This window comes from Rhinolophus sinicus, chromosome 12, assembly GCF_057876585.1.
Source record: "Rhinolophus sinicus isolate RSI-liver-muscle chromosome 12, RSI-T2T, whole genome shotgun sequence".
NCBI lineage: Eukaryota > Metazoa > Chordata > Mammalia > Chiroptera > Rhinolophidae > Rhinolophus > Rhinolophus sinicus.
The window spans coordinates 26,468,430-26,485,421 of record NC_142512.1 but is presented as its reverse complement, the minus strand read 5'-3'; the positions used below and the strand labels follow the sequence as shown (position 1 = coordinate 26,485,421).

The 16,992-nt window shown below is 40.7% G+C and overlaps 1 protein-coding gene across 17 annotated transcripts in view; it reads right to left on the bottom strand.

Moving 5' to 3' along the window:
* The window catches only part of ACACA (acetyl-CoA carboxylase alpha), a 259,377-nt gene that overhangs the window by 215,060 nt on the left and 27,325 nt on the right, over nt 1-16,992 (bottom strand). The window contains exon 1 of one of the 17 annotated variants that reach the window (XM_074320149.2): nt 4,288-4,364. The exons of 12 other annotated variants lie outside the window; for them this stretch is intronic. The gene's annotated coding sequence lies outside the window, so the exon portion shown is untranslated. Of the gene's footprint in view, nt 1-3,867; nt 4,014-4,088; nt 4,243-4,287; nt 4,365-16,992 lie in introns of those variants that run through there. 4 more of the 17 variants (XM_019732524.3, XM_019732523.3, XM_074320152.2 and 1 more) reach the window with 4 other exon arrangements.

Genomic DNA, 16,992 nt, shown 5'->3' with positions numbered 1-16,992 from the left:
TTATCTCATATCTGCCTGAACATTTAAGTAGACAACTGGCATGTCATTCATTTATTTATTAATATGTGTAATTGACTCTGTTATCTCTTCAATGAAGCTGGAGAAAGTTATTCTCTTCCAATTGTTTTAGTTCTACCCCCCCAACGCCTCACAATGCTGTATTAAGACTAGGCTTTTTCATGTTGAGTGTTTCATAGGAATTCTAATGACCATTTGAGTTATGAAACTAGTAGACAGGAACCATGGGTTTACTTCAACAGGAACATTTAGAGGCCTCCAGGTAAAAAGCCATTTTGTGTATTCAGAAAGCTTTGGGATTGTGAATCAATTCCCCCTCATAATCTTATTTCATAGGACAGCATTTAGAAAAAGTTGGAGCCATGATTCAGGTGTGTCAGCTGCCTTCCAAAGAGTCTCAAGGATAAGAATAATTTCTTACTTGAAGAAATATTGCTTGGTGTTGTGTTTTTTGTGGGGTTTTTTTTTTTTTCTCCCAAGTCTTCTAGATGTGTTAAGGAATTGTACTTTATTTTACCTGGCAGAGAAGCGAAGCTGGAGAGATTCATAGGTTAAAGCAGAAATTCATAATCCTCTTGGAATTATAACATCTTTTGTGGTTTTAAGGAGTTTTAGATTGAAAATAATAAAGTACTCTCAAAAATTAGCTGCTTCATGAGGCGTTAGATCAGATGATGAACTACCTATATAGCTGGAAGTTTTCAACAGGCGTATCAGATAAAATATCATATTAAGTGGAAAATTGGAGTATCAAATTCCTAAGGTATATTCCAATACTAAAAATTCTACTAAATTCTTGGATTTTATAAATCGAATTAAAGAGAAATTAAACAGCTTGCCTTGTCAGGGTCAGGAATACCACTAAATGTTGACACACAAAACACAAATAACACAACTATCTATCTTCGTGGTGCTAATCTATCGATATTACTATTATTAAACTTAAAAACTAATCAAGCTTCTATCAACCTACTATTTGCCCCAACATGCCATGTGTGTAAATATATATATATACATATATATGAACTATATATATATATATATATATATATATATATATATATATATATGAACCAACTTATATAACTAAGGACAGATTTGTCTACAAAAACAGAAGGTAATTTTTAGGAACTGCATTAGTGAGTGTACTCACTATTTCTATCATAGGAGATAGCCAAACATTCATAAACGAAACCTTACATTTCCTGAAAAAGATTCTCCAAAACTGAGTCTGCTTTTCAAACTTAACTCCATAAATTCATTCAGAATTTTCAAACTTTGTGTTATTATTTCAAAACTGAAAATCATTTATACAAGCTCATTCTCTCCGGGATGATCACTTTATAACTGGCACTGCCGTGCAATTTCAATTCCTGTTGTCATGTGATGACATACAGTACTGTGGTTCCTTACATAAAGGAGAGTGAGTAGGGCATGCTGAAAGGATGGAATGAGCCGAAGTCCCGAATAACATCATTGAAAGGTCAAACCCATTTGGGCCACCAACCTTTGCAAGGCACTTCACACCCCTTGTTGAAGCCACTTTTCACTTGCTCCCTTAAATATCCTGAGACTAGCTAACTTTATAGTAGCTTGAATGAATAACAAATTGTTAAGAGAACTATTTGAGCATGTACACTAAGATTGAGCATGTATACTAAGATATACATTTGAGCATGTATACTAAGATTGACTGGTTGAAATCATTAGAACCTATGCCCTATCAATCAGATTCATATTCCTGTGTAAGTGCAATGTCCTTATGACACTATTTGTCAGTTTCCTATCTAATAACATCTTCACATAATCCATTAGATTCAAGCAGTGAATACTCAATTGTAAAATTAATGAAATAAACAAAAACCAGTTAAGCAATAATCTGTTAAAGTGGAAGTTCAATGAATATTTCCTTTAAAAATGTCAGTCACCTCAACAGTTAAAGAAATTTGGGGGGGGGGGCAATGAGTTTTTAATGTTCATTCACTTTTTTATAATCTTACTGTTTTAAGGGTTTGGAAAGATGCTTGATGTACAGTTCCTGTCATTATGAATCTTTAACATGTTAGATAATGATATAACAACCTTTTTTTTCAAAATTGTGAAAATACTACTCCAATTAGAAAAACTAATTGTACTATAATACCAACGTATTATTCCAACAATTTTTATTTTAATTTACTTCTTCAACCAAGACTATTAGGATATTATATATCAAAAGAAACTTTTTTAAAGAAAGAAAACTACTAGCCCCAGACCTGTTAAACCAGCATGACAGGTAAAAAAAAATTTTTCCAAGTCGTTGACTGAAAAGGAAATAGAATTTTACATTGAAAAGGAAATCGAATTTTACATAATGATCTACACCTGAAGCTGTTCACAGACCTTTTGAGAGGTCAATATCAGATGAGAGACTTCTGAGGCTGGCTTTCTTTCACAATGCCAGTTCTTTGACATAACCTAGTCATTATCTGAACTACAAGTTCATTAAGCCAAATGCCACCATTTCCCAACCTTTCCTCCTATTTTAAAAATAAATGTGCTTGGTAGATGTATGTCTATTCTGCACTGGTAAATTCAAAACAAAACCTGCAAAACAAGTAAACACAGGCAGCTTTATAAGTGAATCCTTTGCCTTTGACATCTTTCATATGCCCGCTTTACAATGTTTGTTAATTATTCTTGGATTCACAACAGTCCTCCAGTTACTAGAAATGAGGAAACTGAGGCAGAAGAAGCAGGAAGAGACTTGCTACTTTTGAACAAGCACCCACCCACCTGCAGCTGCTGTTCCATTCTACATTAGATCACAATGCTTTCCTTAAAGGTGCCTGTCAAATAGGCAGCCTTGAAATCCATCTCATCAGACATCCAAGGCATTCCCACTAAAAAGTAGGAGACAAGTCAGAGAATTCCTACCACCCAGGAAGAAGATACCATGTAACCAAAGTAGTAAGCATGCTTCTCAATCTGCAATATGGGTCTGGGGGGAAAAAAAGAATGAAAAGAAAGCGAGATTAAAGGGACCAACTTCTGAGACTGAGGACCAGGCTATTAAGTTTATCCCACACATTGGGAAATTACTGAAACACTGCTTAAGTATAAATGGGATCAATCAGGAAGTCCTAAGGTCTTTTGATTTCAGTCTTAAACCTCAAAACAAAAATATCTGAAATTAAAGTATTTCCCATACTGGAGTAGCTATATTCTTATATGCTTCTATAAAACCCACAAGGCCTACATGCAGTCCCTGATATTTAGAGCTGATTCCAAGTGTCCACGAGTGTCCACTTTCCCGTGTCCAAATCCAAAAATAATGTTGGCGCTAACCTGAGCAGGACCTTGACGCACATTTCCCTCTGAAATCATTAGCCTCACATTACCTTCCGACGTCCTATCTCCAATACCTTCCCTTTATCAGTATGGCAAACGGGTAGGAGAGAGTAAAAACAGGCACATGCATTCACTACTACGTCCCTTACAGAAAACATCATAAAACGCTGGGAGCAGGACCTGGCAAGGAACAACTCGCCTGGCCCTGGCTCCCACCACGGTACAGAGACACAGCGAGAGCAAAAGATGCCCGGGTCTCTCCACCCCACCCCTCACTCAGCAAGAGAGAGAGAGAAGACTTTCAATGCAACTGGACCCAACCCTCAACATCCCCCTCCCACGTGGGTCTTCAACCTCTCCCGAGCGCAGGGTTGCACTGGAGAAAGGGTCAGACAAGGAATCTGACCACGCTGAGGCTGGCGCGGGAGAGGTGGAGGGGCGAGCTCCAGGCAGACATCCCAGCCCCTTCCTAGAGGCCCTGGGCTGTACGCCTCCCAGTTCTGGGGTCTGATCACCCACCTCCAGAGACTCCAGGTCCCTCCACATCTCCCCAGAAGGGAATGCGAGGCCCAGGAGCTGCAGGGAGGGTTGGGCTGTCTGGCACCGGGTCGGGACGATCTGGAGCCCCGGCCGCGTGCGAGCGGAAGATGGGAGGCGCCTCCCTACTGCTGCCGGCCCTACACCGGGCCCCATCTTATCCAGAACCCAGATCACAGGCTCTGGGGTAGTCTTCACCTCACCTCCCGGCGGCGACGTCCGCTGTCCGAGGCCTCCGGAGCCCCTGCGCGGAGGCGGTGCTGGCTGGGAGTAAAAGCCGGCAGCTCGGGCGATGGCTGACAGGCACTCAGCACCAGGCCCGCCCGGCACACGGGAAAGGGGCGGGGCTTCACGGGAGCCGGCCCGCCCCCGCCCCGCCCCCGCCCCGCCCCTGCCTCCTACCTCAGCGGGTAAGCCTCATGAGGTGACTACGTCGAGGGTTACTCCAGGCCGTTCACCTCCGACCCGGCTCCGGGCAGCGGCGCTGTCTGGCCGGCAGAGTGGCAAGGGGTCGGGGCCGAGGGCCGGGCGACAGCCAATGGGAGGGCGGCGTGGGGCGGGGCGACGTGAGGCGATGCTTATGGTCTGAGCGCCGCTCTGCCATTCGGGGCCCAGCGGCAAGAGGGCGGGCGGGTCCGGCCAGCTTTGGCACCCCGGGGCTGGCCTTCGCCGCCTTTTCTGCTGGAGGCGGATGTAGTGCAGGCCCGTAGGCGCCCCCTCCTGGCGGATGTGTGAGTGGGGGATATTACCCTGCTTGCACCTCGGATCTGGGAGAGAGGCGCGGGCCAGCCTGTGGGTAGCGCGGGAAGGGAGCCCAGAACCAAGGAGGACTGAAAAGGATAGAGATTTGGTGCGGTCCTCCTAAGGATCTTTTCGTGTTCAGTCCTACAGTGTTTCCCCGAAAATAAGACCTAGCCGGACCATCAGCTCTAATGCGTCTTTTGGAGCAAAAATTAATGTAAGACCCAGTTATATTATATTATATTATATTATATTATATTATATTATATTATATTATATTATACCCAGTCTTATATCGTGTAAGATCTGGTCTTAAAATAAGACCAGGTCTTATATTAATTTTTGCTCCAAAAGACGCATTAGAGCTGATGGTCTGGCTAGGTCTTATTTTCGGGGAAACACGGTAGTAACACCCTAAAGAGGTGGATACTGCATCCTGTGAATAGCCCAGGATCACACAGGCTGGTTTCCAAGTTAGTGCAGGCCAACTAACCCCTATTCTGGAACAGCATAACCAGCCTCCCTTGGCTTCCAATGCAGACCCAAAGTAGCCTGCCTACCTCCAAGGAGTCTAAGGTGCTGGATCCTGGAGCACTGAGGGGCAGCCTCAGTAAAGAAAGCTTAGTAAGAAGGGCATTGTGCCAAAGGACAACCGTCCTTTCTGCCTGCCCTGAGCAGAAATAGGTACCCTAAATTCCTGAGTTCTTGGATGAAGCATGCCTCCCAACTGCCACTGTGGTTGTACCAAGCCTTTGAGAAGCCAATGAATTTCTCTAGTTTTGCCACTTATTGCTAGCAAGACTTTAATGATGGCTGTGTGTTGAAAATTATTAGGAACTTGTGGACTAAAAAGGGGCCACATACAAAACCTGACAAGCTTAGGGGAGGCGCACAGCGGCCCTACAGACTCAGAGACCAAAATAAACCACATAGGATGGTCTGAACATACAAATTCCTAACTAAAAGCGATTCTGGCCGATAGTCCTTGGCCTGTAGCTTCCTTGACAAAGGTTGATTTTTACCTTAAGTGAGCCTGTCTATTGGATTTAGTCTTCTCTCTTCCTCCTCCTCCTTCTCTCTCTCCTACACCCCTACTGCAGCTCCCTACTGACCTAGGGGACACTCAATAGAAAACCAGACCAGGATAGACTAGGAAGGAAAAAAAAAAAACCCCGGAAATTCTGGCAGCTCCCTTTGGAGAAAAGCGGGTCTCAGGCAGTGGAACCAGCAATTGTATACAAACAGAAGTAAGAAATGTACTAAAGATTCCCTCCACCCTCTCCAAGACCCTGATGAATTTGCAAAGGAATTTGAATTGATTGTTAGAACATATATGATCCTGGCTATTCTGACCTATTCCAATTAACACATGTACTGGTTTCTAAGAGCAAAGCAACAGAATTACTACATAAGGTTTGCTGGGGGAAACTTTTGTAGAAGAATCTGCTTTTATTGTAAATAGTCAGGTCACCTTAAGAAGGATAGTAGAAAACTGAAATGGGCTTTAGAGAAAGAAAAGAAACAGAAGCAAGCATAGGGCTGCTCCAAGGATTATGATACTTTAGGAGAAACTGAAATAATCATAAAAGGGGAAACTACTATGGCCCTTGTAGACACTGGGGCTACTTATCTGTTCTGAACACCACCCAACTAAGTTGCCCTCTCCCTCGGAGTAAAGCTTCTGTACAAATGGTAGGGACATCTAATCAACCAATGTTTGCTTTTAAATCAGCACCAATTCCCCTCCAGCTAGGAAAGGTTATGGGGCAACATATATTTTTACTAGTCAAATCTGCACCAAGTCACCCACTAGGGTGAGACTTTCTTGAAACCAATGACACCCACATACCTTCTCCCAGAAGGGTAAAATGTATTTAGAACTAAACGAATCAGATACTGAACCAATTGGGAAAATAATGATTTTAAAAGAACCTACATGAGAGGAAACTAATCTTGAGACTGACTAAACATTTGTTACAAGACATTTCAATGCAACTTTGGGCCTTTTCCAGTACAGATATTGGCAAGATTAAGTCAGCCCCTGACATTAAAATAACTATTGACAATACTTTGCATCTACCTAATATTTGCCAATATCCTTTAAGGCCTGATGCACTAGCTGGAATTAGCCCATTACACAAGATTTTTTTTTTTTTTTAAAAAAAAGGGGGTCTTATAATTCCATGTACAAGCCCCTGTAATTCTCCTATCCTTCCAGTAAAGAAACCCAATGGGAATGGATGGAGATTTGCACAGGATCTCATAGCTATAAATAAAGATATCCTGTGGTTCCAAATCCACATACCCTATTATCAGCGATTCCTATATATACCGCCAATATTTTACAGTGATAGATTTATGTAGTGCCTTTTTCAGCTGTTAAAAAAAGACAGGAAATACTTTGCTTTTCCACCTGGGAAGATCACTAGTTTACTTGGACAATAATGCCCCAGAGATATACAGAGAGTCCCACCTATTTCTCTCAGACACTAAAAGCTGATTTGAATGATGTTGAATTTCCCAGAAATTCTACTCTAATCCAATATGTGGATAATTTACTCTTAGGCTCTAGGATGTATTAGACTCCCAAGAGGACACAATTTACCTTTTACAATAGCCATAAAGGGACATAGGGTCTCAAAGGACAAGCTTTGATTCTGTTTACCCCAAGTAAAATACCTTGGTCATCTAGTATCTAAAGATGGGCTACTAATTAACCCTGAAAGACTCAAAGGAATAATATCCTTTCCTCTTCTAAAAACAAACAAACAAAACAGCTTAGAGGATTCCTGGGTCTGACTGGATACTGTCACAACTGGGTTCCAAATTTTTTATTAGTGGCCCAGCCTCTGTATTAAAATCAGATCAGCATGATTCAATTCAATGGAACCCCCAAGAGAAGCAAACTGAAGAAGCTCGAGACAATTAAACTCAGTAGTTAAAGGGCTCTCTCCCTGCATGACAACCATCTCTGCTACAGTCGTGCTATGCAAACAAACAGAATAAAAAGTTATGGGCTCTCTCCTCTATTTATGTTACTCATTCTGTTGACTCTCCACTGAATTCTCATCACACTCAACACTTCTGTCAGTCCACTGGCTTCTTATGAAGTACTCTTGCTTTCTGGGTCTAATAATCCTTTAACTCGTCGTAACAGTCTTAATCCAGCAACTTTGTTGTTACTTTCTTTGCAGGATGAAGACATCCGCAATCATGTTTTGCTTACTGACCATCTTCTTGTTCCCAGGGATGATTTACAGGAAACTCTTAATGATAATGCTGACTTAATTTGGTTTACAGATGGATCTCATCTGAAAGATGAACAGGGTCGTTATGGAGCTGGATATGCAATAACTTCCATGGTGAATATAAATTAAAGGTTCTTATTTACCTGAATAATAGCTGTCCAACAAGCTGAAATAATTGTTCTAACTGGAACTTGTCAGTCAGCCAATGATCAAACAGCCAATATTTACACTGACAGTCGCTATACCTTTGGTGTAGTTCACAACTTCCAGAAAGTTGTGGAAGAAGTGAGGCTTCTTGACTTCCTCAGGGCAGCCCATAAAGAATGGAAAACAGGTTGCAGAATTATGAGATGTCATGCAGTAACCAAAACAATTGGCAATTATCAAAATTCCAGGGCATTCTAAAGCTGCCACCATGGAAGCAAAAGAAAACAATTTAGCAGACGCTGCAGCTAGACAAGCAACAATAAACAGCCAACTTATCCAGACTTGAGACTGTTTCGTCTCCCTATTAAATCAATAAAAGACTCTCTTTTACAGTTCCAATGGACAGCTACAGGAGAAGAAAAGAAAATATGGCAAAAAAAAAAGCGGGAAACTTTGACTCAGACAAACAGATATGGCTTGGACCCAATCAGAAACCAATCTTACTTATAGGGGCTCAATTACCTATACTTCAACATGTACATGAGCTAACACATTGGGATCCTGAAAAGATGATTTCATGGCGTAAAGAATATATTGGAAACCTTCTCCTACTATAGCTCATAAAGTGTATAGCAGATGTTCTATTTGTCTAAAATATAACCTTGGAAAATCACTCCATGGGTCCCAAAGACATTTCCCACTTCCTTTAGGTCCATTTGAGGTACAAGTGCCACCATCTCAAGGATAGAAATATGTGTTAGTCATGATTTGTATGTTGTCTCACTGGGCTGAGGCATTCCCTTGCAGGAAAGCAACAGCCTTAATGGTAGGTAAGTTATTATTGGAAAAAATAAATCCCCAATTGGGGAATTCCCAGTGAGTTACATAGTGACCGAGGGACTCGTTTCACTGGGCAAATAATATAATCCATTTGTAATATTTGGCCTATTCTACAGTATTTTCACTGTGCTTATCACCCCAGTCCTCTGGATTGGTGAACTACACAAATGGTACAATTAAAACTCAACTACGTAGGTAAAATTTCAGAAGCTTTTAATCTCCCTTGGCCCAAAGCACTCCCTATAGTGCTCCTCAACCTGAGATTCACTCCTTTTGGTAACCATAGCCTTTCTCTTCATTAGTCACTGGTCACCCTATGCGTCCGGATGACGGGACATATGAACCAACTTTACTAAAAGGAGACATTCTGCATTATTGTCAAGGACTTATCAACCAGCTTAAAGAAATTGATAAATTAGCAACTGATTCACTTCACAGTGTGATTCCAGGAGAGGAAGACATCAAAGACACGACTCATAACCAGGAGAATTTGTCCATTGGAAAAGACATCAATTAAAGACTCTCCAACCTCCTTGGAAGGGACTTGTCAGCGGACATCAAAGACTCCTCAAGGATGAGAAGCCACGGACATCAGAGGTAGACACAGCTGTCTACCCAAGACTTTGAGGAGGTTTGTATACCGACATAATTGATATTGAACTTAAAATAACCATTTATTTGTCTTTACCTGTCTGCTAATAATATTAATCATAATGATAGTTCTACTTGTTCTTTGGGCTTTTCTCAAACCCTGTACTTATACAGCCCAACTGTTAATAATTGCTGAAAGTATATAACTTTTATATTATCAGTAATTCTATTTTCATGGTTTATTTTTTAAAACTTAGAAGGAATGTTAGTGTAGAAGGAAAAAAAGGGATGTGTGTGTGTGTGTGTGTGTTTGAGAGAAGTTAAAAGGAAGTAGTTTGTTCTAATAAGTTGATTATTTCTGAATGAGGAAAAGGAGACAAGCTGAGAACAACAAGTGAAGTTGTAGAAGGTTAGTGGAAAAAAAATATTGAGAAAGGAATTATATGTATACACATAAATGCTAGAACCTAATTATGGGAACCTGCTTATACGCTAACCTAACAAGGACTATTAACTATATTAATTCAGATGGAAGCTAAAGTGGCTATTTAAAAAAAAAAAAAGGCTCTCTATAATGGCTGCTGAGGCACCAGAAACTTACTTTGAAACTCTTACTGTCCTGCTGGTCTCCGGAAATTTTTCATGGTAATTGGAATTTACACCATTGTGTTCTTATAGCCTTGGCCCCGATTAAACCTTAAACTTACAGTTCCCAGATGCACAACTAGCAGGAATCAGATTAATAATGAATGACACTTGTGTGGTTCCAATGGGAAGTAGATGGGCCATATTAAAATAACAACAAAAATAACAACAACACCAGTAAATGGGAACCCATCTCATGGTCAGATTTTGAAAACTGAAGAGGTGTACGTTGTGCTCTCAAACTATAAGTGAATGTTATTCTAGATGAAAAATACAGAAGAGTGAGACAGATAGCAAAACTTGAATCATGATAGCTTATAGGTTAGAAATGTGGTTTTTACTTAGTGAAAGCCCATAAGACCTGACTGCCTCCCATTTACCTGCCTTTCTCTGGAAAAAAAATTCGGCTTTGACAGCCACCCAAGCTTACGGTCTTGCCCCATCCTCAGTGGTCCACCATTTCAGCAAGACAAATGATGACACTTAAGACTGCCTAGGAATGAGCCTTCCTAGCACCCTGGGACCACATTATCCAACCAAAAAGGTGGTCATCGATGCATCCTTTGGATTGATTTATGACCAAAAGGGGGAAGTGTGGATGAAAAGGGGCCACATACTAAACCTGACAAGCTCAGGGGAGGCCAGCATGGCGGGCCCCACACACTCAGACTAAAATTAACCACATAGGATGATCTGAACATAAAAATTCCTAACTAAAAGCAGGTCATGGCTGATGGTCACATCCTTGGCCTGGAGCTTCCTTGACTAAGGTCAGTCTTTACCTTAAATGAGCCTGTCTATTGTCTTTTTGCATCTAAGGTAACATACCCTTGGAATGTCAGAGGAATCCCTTTTTCCAGACCCCTCAGGATACAACCCACTGCACCAGAGCAGGAGACCACAGAACCCCTCATTGTTATCTTGTTCCTGAAATACCATCTCTAAGTGGTGTAAAATGTTAATTAACTGTCCTGTACCCACCAATGTAAAAGAAGTATGTGTCTCTCCATTTTACTTTTTATCCAGTCCCAGAGATTTCCCCACTTTTCTTTCTCCCACCTCCTTAATCTACCACCAATGGATTTCATGTAACCCTCCTTCATCTCCTCCTTTGAATCTAATGTATAAAATAAGGTGCAAAACTGCCATTCTCTGGAGCATTTCTTAATCTGTTGACATTTTGCTTCCTGGCATTGTCATCACTTTGGCTCAAATAAACTCATTGAAGTTCTCTACAGGTTTGTACGTTTCTTATATCAACAAACTGGAAAAAGTCTCTATATATAATACAATTATTGAGTGAGAAAGAAAGAAAATTGGAGAAAATTGCACTTCAGAAGAATGGGGTGAGTTTAACCCTTACCAAAGATTTAATGGCGCACTCAGTTACTTTACTGATCTTTCCACAAGCTTGTGCTAAAGGCCAAGAAAGGTACAGAGGATAATGATTTTGTGGGAAGAAGTTCTATGCCAGAGGGCAAAAAAAATGAATAGGGTAGAAATACACACACCTGAGGTAAGAAGTTTGGGGCAGAAACTGATGCAGGAAGAGACGAAGATTGGTCCAGAAGGACCAATATTCATCTAGGAGCCCTCGTAATACCACTAGGTGGTGGCTTCTCCAAGAGTTTACCAACCTACTTTAAGATAATAGAGAAATTTAGGAAGATGTAGACTTTACAGAGCAGTGACCCGCATTTCACAATAGCTGTGTCTGTCATTGGATGCATCTGTCAGGTGAACAAAGATAGAAAATCACAATCTAAAGATAATTGCACACAACTTCCTGGTTTAACAAGATGTTTGACTTGGCTGACTGAAAAAAAAGCCTGGGAAGACGGAAGTTTAAAGGGAAGTTTAACCTCTCCCTAACAGTGCTCTCAGAAGCTGGCATGAAGAAAGTGACTTTGGGAAGAACTGAAAACCTTAAAGTTACCGCTTTTATTTTTCATCTACCAGTCCTAGTGCCTTTTAAGTAATAGGAACTCTGACCCCAAGATTCCTTCTTAGTTGTGTTGCTGTTTATCAGTGTTAGGAACACTGCAAAACCAGGTTATCCTTAAAAACTGTCCTTAGGTGAAACTTCAGCAAGTCCTTACATGTACTGCTTTTGACCTCACTGAATATTTGAAGTAATTGAGCTCTCGAAAGAACTAGCCAAGGAAAAGACCTAATGAAAGAGCTGCAGTGAAAGAAAATGAAGGATGAGATAGGATACACCAAGACCACTTACAGAGGATCTAATAATCTAATTATTACTATTAAATGTTAAGACAACTGGGCAGAAAGTGGACAGAGAGCTGTGTCTTTAAGACAGTATACCTGGAATTTCAACAATTCCTAATCGTTGTGTTGTTTGGTGCATGCCACAACCTGCCCATCGACTATAAGCTCTTTCGAGCTGTTCCATGAATTCTTGCCACACAAGCCATTATGTCTGTAAGAAGCGGAGGAGGAGAGAGAGCCAAAGGGTGGAGAGAACTTACTATACAAGACTAACAGGTGGAAGAAAAGGGAGTGAGTAGAACATTTCTAGAGGCTGAAACTAGAGAGCTATAATGGGCTGAATTGGGTCCCACAATTCATATGTTGAAGTCCAGTTACCCCAGTACCTCTGAATGCGAGTATATTTAGAGATAGAATCTTTAAAGAGGAAATTAAATTAAAATGAGGTCATAAGGGTGGGCCATAATTCTAAGTGACTGGTGTCCTTATAAAGAGACGATTAGGACACAGACACACGCAGAGGGAAGACCATCTGTGAATGACAAATCGACGAAGCGTTGGCAGAATTGTGGGTCTTATGATGGAGAAGACGGCCATCTATAAGCCAAAGAGAGAAGCTTCAGAAGAAACCAACCCTGCCAACACCTTGATCTTGGACTTACAACGTCCAGAACTGTGAAGAAATACATTTCTGTTGTTTGAGCCACCCAGTTGCTAATACTTATTATGGGAGCCCTAGAAAATTAATACAAGGTCCCAAATATCAAATGGTTTCCAGCATTTTCAAGAAGGTTGTATAAAGGTATCAGAGATTTATCATGAACGTTCCAGCCATCTTCCAACCTTTAAGATGGTCTCTAATATTGTGTATCAACTGTAATTGAAAAATAAAATTTTAAAACATTGAAAATAAAAATGATTGTCTTTCACCCTACTGTGGGAAAAAATAAGAAAAGTCTGAAGGGTCGGTCCCTGTCTTTAAAGTGATTATAGTCTAGTTGGGAAGACAAAACTAAACACCAAAACAGAGTGCCCACGTCTTGCTCCTGAGACGATAAGCCATACAAATTTTATAAGAGCCACGGATGGGAGAGGACAAGTTCTCACAAATGAAGAAACCAAAAAATACATAAATAGCATGTGTGTCATTTTGGCACTGTATTGTCAATTCTATTTTAGTTTATGGCAGTGTGAAGTCTGTTCCATCTGAGCACCTGAAACAGAATCACTAGGTGCTTGTTAGAAACGCAGACTTGCAGCCCACTGCAGACTTTTTTTTTTAATTAATTAATTTATTTTTTAAAATTTATTGGGGTGACAATTGTTAGTAAAATTACATAGATTTCAGGTGCAGACTTTTTTTTAAGTGGTAATTATTCACCCTGAAGTTTGAGAACAATAGTTTCTGATTTATTCTTACTGTCCCCCTCTTTGCTGCCAGTATCTTTGGATAAACAGCAATGTCTCCTACACCAGCTCTTCCAAGATAAGAAAATGTGATCAGGTTAGGCCAGAGTTGAACCAAGGGAAGAAAGAAAGTGCCTTAATAGGAAATGGAACTACGAAGAGCCCCCTGTCCTGGTGGCTGTCACGGTTCCAAATTCCTTAAGTAGCAAGGTCAGCGATCAACCTTTAGAAAAGAGGAAGAGGCAATACTGGGATGTTACCCCCTACTGCTCCCCAATAGACTCGAATAGCACATACTCCAATCTGGCTTCTAGCTCTTGCCATGTTTATTCTTACCTTTGCTTATGCTGGCAAACTTGTCCTTCTTCCCGCCTAATGTTCTGAATCTTTCTAGTCCTTGGAAGTCCCCTTTTCTCTAAGAATATCTCTTTCCTTCTCCAGCTGCTACTGCTCTTATCTCTCCTCTGAATTTCTATAGCAATCTGGTTACCACCACACAGTTCAGCACTTGTTAGGCTCTAAGTTTTTGTGTGGATGGTAGTTTCAGTTCTCCAGCTAAATTTTAATACTCTTAAAGGCAGAGAGCATTGCTTACAGTTTGGTACTCTCCTCTATAGCTCTTCAAGTAGGGCTAGGTATGGCTATTAGTCAGTGCTGTATTGACTGAAATAAAGATTAGCTCTGTACCTGAGAGGCCACACTGCTCTGAATGTCTGCTTATCTGTCTTCATGTCGCCTCTGGGAGGCAAAGCCTCCAGTAGGATACTTAGCTGCTTTACAGATGGACAGACTTCATCGAGCAAGTCAGCGCTTTGACCAGAATTGTGGCTCCAGTCATGAGACAGAGAAAAAGAAGACCCAAAGGCCTTTATCTGAACACTATGTTCCTTTGTTCTGTCAGCCATTCAAGTTCGTCCAGAGTGAAGAGCCCAGGAACTTCAAACCATAAGGTCAGAAAATGTCCTCAGGAGGCCACTTTATAAGTCTGGTCCTGACGATAAAAGGTAGGATTGCACACGGAAGGACAGGGTCCATAGTGGTGACCCACCACAACATTTTCCCATGGACACTTGGGTTGTCACGAGGCTTTTCAGCTCTCCCAAATCTTAGCTGCTTCTTCCACAACACTTCCAATATCTTTTCTTTTTAAATCTCTTCCTAAGTCAAACACACCTCACAACTGAATACCCAGAAGAAATTTAAAGGGCCCTTTTCTCTAAAGGCAGGAACACGGATACGATGACTCGTTTAGGTCCTGCCCAGTCCTGGGACTCTGCCATTTTATATTGATCAGCTTTACAAGCTTCTCAACTCTGACCTCTTTCTTCTGCAAACCCATGAAAATGCTTCTGGTGAGTTCACTTCCTGCTGCTGTCCTCACCTTCTCTTTAGACTTCTCCAGTGTCTCCATGACTCCTATTTCAGACTCAGTTTTTACCCCAAACAAATGCCCTCACTCTTCATTGTTCTTATTATATATGAAACACAATACATAATGAAATACAATGTCAATCATTTTTACAGAACCTTTACTTTGTCGAGGAAAACTGAACCATCACTCAACTTCCTTTTATCCTTTTCATTCCATCAGGCCTAAAGTTTTCCTACATCATAGGAAGATTTCACAATGTCTTTTTTTAACCTCACTACTGGCTAACATACTAGACTAGCGGGCAGAAAGCTATCTCCCCCAACACTTGTTTATCAGTGGACCTGCTCTACTGATGTGCCCAATTTTCTTGTATTATCATTATTTTTTTTATTAGTTTCTGGTCCAATATTCTTAGTGAAAACAAAAAGGAAGAAAGAAAGATAAAGGAAACTAAAAACAAATGAAAATAAAATGTAGTTTAAATCAGTGAATGAGATGGCTATAGAAACTTGAATAGCATAGTTTTTGGGGGTGAATACTGGCAAGCAGAACTGAGAAGTGAGCCTCGGTATTGGCAGTCGAAGCCAAAAATTCCTCAAGAGCAGCAGGAACTTTGCCTTCTCTGTGTTCTGGATTTTAAAGAGCTTGAACTTTTTAATCAGATAAACTAGGCTTTAAATCTCGACTCTGTCACTAATTAGCTCTGTGACCTTAAGCAAATGACCCCCTTTCTAAGCCTGTTTCCTTATCTACGAAATTGAGGTATAATATCGACCTTGTATTGTGTTTTAGATTAAATGTTATAATTAAAGTGTAAAGTTTCTAACACAAAGCTTGGCACACAGTAGGCACACTAACGATATTACTTCCCCCTTTCTCTGTGTCCCTCCTCCATTTCCTACTAGTGTTCAGTACAAGAACAAAATATCCTATGGATACTCACTTGATTCAGGAATGATTGTTCCCTTCAATTCACCACCCACACCATCCTGGGCCAATATTCCCAGGGTAACAGAGCATGTGATCAGGGACGTAGGGGTAATCTGAATCCTCTCCCCTTACTTGGAGGGAGCAAGTAAACGAAGAAGTGACTGTGGCCTGAGCTTCTGACCACCAACCAAAGGGTTGGCACTGTGAGAGTATGCCTGGCCCTGCTCAGTGCCATGGTTGTGCCACACTGAAAAGGGTCTTGGTCCCTTTGGCAAGGATGTGAGACAACAGGATCTTTCACATACTGCAGATAGGAGTGTAAATGGGGACAACCTCTTAGAAAACAGTTTGACATTAATTAGTAAAGCTGAATATATCCTGCATACTCTATAACCCAGCTTCCATTTCTGGATTTAAACTCTGGAGAAAGTTTCAAATGTTCCCCAGGAACATTATTCATTATGGCCAATAACTGAAAATAACTCAATGTTTCTCAGCAGTAAAATGGATAAATTATGGTACATTCATACAATGAAATATTATAAAGCAATGAGAATGAACAAACTATTGCTACATGATTTTTACAGACATAATATTAAGCAAAAAAAGCCAGACAAAAGAGTGTGTCCTATTATATAAAGTTCGAAAATAGGCAAAACTCATTTGTAGTGGTAAAAATCTGAATAATGGTGACTCCTGATGGTAGGTAGTGACTAGAAGATATGAAGAGAACGTATGCACTTTGTGCTTACTTTAAAATAAGTAGGGTCTGAAAAGATGCTCAACATCCCTAATCATCAGAGAAATGCAAATTAAAACCACAGTGAGATATCATTCACACCTATCAGAGCGATTACCATTAATAAATCAACAAACAACAAGTGTTGGTGAGGATGTGGAGAACAGGGAACCCTCATACACTGTTGGTGGGATTGTAAATTGGTGCAGCCATTATAGAAA